Source organism: Xenopus laevis, chromosome 6L (genome assembly GCF_017654675.1).
Source record: "Xenopus laevis strain J_2021 chromosome 6L, Xenopus_laevis_v10.1, whole genome shotgun sequence".
Lineage (NCBI taxonomy): Eukaryota > Metazoa > Chordata > Amphibia > Anura > Pipidae > Xenopus > Xenopus laevis.
The window spans coordinates 8,021,028-8,024,712 of record NC_054381.1 but is presented as its reverse complement, the minus strand read 5'-3'; positions in this window follow the sequence as shown (position 1 = coordinate 8,024,712).

The window sequence follows — 3,685 nt, the reverse complement described above, 5'->3', positions numbered from 1 at the left end:
ATAAAATATGTAGGTATAATTTCTAAGTTAATTTAATAAATCACAAATGAACAATGAATCACGTTTGGCAAGCTTACTTTGGCTCAGAGTCAGAATTCCGTATTTCTACGCTAATGTTGGTCGTTTGATTGATTGTCGTCCCATGAAGACTGGACCCTTTTTATTTCAAAGTTGTTTATAATATGGACTGTAGGTACTATCCATGAAGCTCATTCTAACTGTGCCAAAACAGAGCATATGGTGACATCATTTACTGACCTAAATGCAGTTTGGCACCAGAGCAGATACCTGGGGCAACAAGTCAGCAGTTAGCCTGTATCTAGTTTCAAAACATGAATTTTTAGAGATTTATTATACCCCAAAGCTGCTTAAAATTCGAATCAGAAAATACTCCAGCTAAAATCTGTCGAGGTCATATAGAAGTCAATGATGTCCCTGAAGATGTTTCTTGATGTAATCAGTGCTGGATAATCCAAAAAAAAGTCTGTGTTTTTGTGGGACAACTCAAAAAAATCATACAATTTCGGGCATCAAATTAGAGAAAGTCGTACAATCCGAATCTTTGGACGATTTTATCAATACTTTTCCCGAACCAGCTTATTTTTGTTGATTATTTGATAAATGAGTTAAACTCGTGGATGGGAGTTAGGTGGACTTTATTTTAATAAAAAAATGTTTTTATGTTTTGGTACCCCTTTAAAGTACATTTTTGATTGGCTGCACTGGTACAGCTTTTTCAGGCCATCAAATCACATATATATGAAACAGAATCAGCATGCAAAGGGTGTTAATAAAATGTAATAAAGTTAACAGTGAGATAAGGATCATGCATACAGAAAGGCTCCAAAAATTCCTTTTGTGCGGTAATTGGAACTGTACTTTCACACAGAACATTATTCAGTCAGAAATAACATGTCTTCATCAGCAGCAAAAACTGGCCAAAGTGTAGATTCAACAGTTCCAAACATTGCTCAAAATGGGAACTTAAAGGAGGTTCTTTATCAAAGGTTATCAAAGGTTGAGTTGCGTTTTTCCAAGAAAAAATTGAGTTTTCTAGGTTATTTTTTGCTCAAAAATCGTTTTTTCTGGTTAAAACAAAACTCAAATTTTTGGAGATATACAGTATCATACCCCAACCCTGGAAATAGCTTGAATCTGAAAATTCACCATCTAAAACCTGTCCAGGTCATGTAGAAGTCAAAAGCAGTGGCCCTTTGAACCATTTGAAGATGTTAATAGCCTTCATGATGTTTCAGTTTTTTCGGTGTGTTTCTCTTACAAAAATGATCAATTTGAGCAATTCTGTTTTTTTTCTCATGGAAAATTCAATCCATTTTTTTTTCTTACATTAGAAACCATTCCAGTAGTGAGTTCAGTTCGAGGTTTAAAAAAGCTCATATCGCTCTAAAATTCAACCTTTTGATAAATAACCCCCAAAATCCTGATTCTGGCTGATTCCTGATTCTCACTTCTCACTTTTTCTAAAATACAAATTATAGGCAAGCTCAGATTTGATGAAACCCATTATTTTCTATTTGAAGGTGAAATCTTCTTTCAGTCTAAATTGTTGAAATGGTATTAAAATAATACTTTTCTACAATAATAATGTTTTTCTACATCAGCCAAATTTTAACTACTACACACACATAATAACTTTGACAATCTTTGGCAGAAACTTTTAGAAGTTAAAAAAGGGCACAGGTCCAACATCGATGGAAACCTTCAAATAATAAATATTTTTTAGATAAATTTTTTGAAATTCCTTTAAAAATATACAACATACCGGTATATATGCAGAGCCGTATTTAGTCTTATAGACATGATCAATTACAGAAGAATAAGTTAGACAATAAATTAGATTGAAAGAATCTAAATTAGAATAAATGAGATTAGTTTTTTTTTATTTGAAGATTATTTGAAGATTTTTATTGACATGGCATCAGACCTTTGGTTACAGCTTCACTAATAAATGAGTGGGTTTATGTTTTCCTAAGGAGTATGGCACAAAGGGAATTTTCTGTTTTTTATCGGATTCATTTTTTACAGGGAAAATAGTCTGGGTAAAGCCCAAGGACATGTCTCTGAGAAACGTTATAATAAATTTATTCACAAGGCGCAAATTCGGGGCGAATTTGCGCGATTCGCCGCCGGCGTCAATATTCGCGAAACGCCCACAAAAATTCGCTGGTGAAAATTCGTCAGCGTCAAAAAAATTCCGGAAAAAAACGGACGCCGGTGCCGAAAACGGATGCCGGCGCCGAAAAAATGGGTGCCGGCATTAAAAACGAGACGTCGTTTTTTGCAAAACTAATTCTCATAGATTTTTTTTCCAACCATTCTTGACTTTTTGTCCTATTTGCTTTACCATAGAAAAAGCTGAAGAGATGAAACATGAGAAAATGTCCTGTGCATTTTTGGGGGTAACAAAGCTACTTGTGGCACTTTGTCAGTGAACAATTCACATTCAGATTAATGGTAATCATAGAGATTTATATTCCAAAGATATAACTTTGTCTGCCATGGCCTGAAATTTTTTCAATTGTTGGGTTTAATAGGTAAGGCTATTTTATTATATTTGGCTTTATAGCCAGAGGTACAGTGTATTAGCCTAAGTGAAGATCAAAACATTGGTACAGAATTTAAAAACAAAACTGAGACAATGGGACAAATTTATCAAAATCTGGTAACATTTCTCAAACTTTTTTAAGTTTTGAGAATACATGTTCTTGCATTTGTTTTTTTGTCCAGATTTGTTTTGACAGGCATAACATTTTTAGGTTTTTGGCACTTACTATTACTGATAATTTTTTTCACCTAAAAAAATGTGGAAAATTTGCCAAAACAAATTTGACATATAGGGGGTTATTTATCTAAGGTTGATTGTTAAGAGTTTTTTTATACCTCGAATGAACTCGCAACTTGAACGGTTTCTTATTTAAGAAAAAAACTCAAATGGGAAAAACCTTATTCTGCGAGTTCAAGTCCTGAAACCTGAAAACTCTAGTTGATTGAGTTTGCGGCAAAAAAACTTGAATTGCTCGGTAAAACCCTCTGAAAACCCTCTGCCATTGACTCCTACAGGTTTTAGATGGTGTATTTTTGGGTTCTAGCTATTTCCAGGGTTGGGTCATTATAAATCTCTAAAAAAAGCAAGTTTTTTTTAATCCAAAAAATGTTTTGACCAAAAAATACAATTCGAAAATTCGGCTTTTCGTGGAAAACACAACTCAAACCTTAATAAATCTGCCCATAGAGTCGAGATTTTTTTTCAAATTTATACTTCACATTTGACCAAGAGTAATAGGAAATTTTGGCCATAGGTTATAAAAGTTTTTTGCCATCTCAGACTTAGTTAAACATTGAATTAATGGTCGTTAGTTTTTCTGCTAATGTATTTTTGCTGAAATGGAAAAAAATCAATATAACAATAATTATTAACAATGCAATTTGCCATTTACTTCAAGAAGGGGATAATAATCTTGGCTTTGATAAATCAGCATTAGTGCTGATATAAGTACCTTAAAGGGGACCCCTCACCCAAAAAAAATATTCAAAATCCTATTTTATCACATTAGTCAAGCAAAATGAACTTTAATTACACTATATAAATTATTTGAATCTAGTTTCCTTAAGTCTGGGAACTCCTAATTATAGAAAGCAGGCAGGAGCCATTTTGTGGACACTT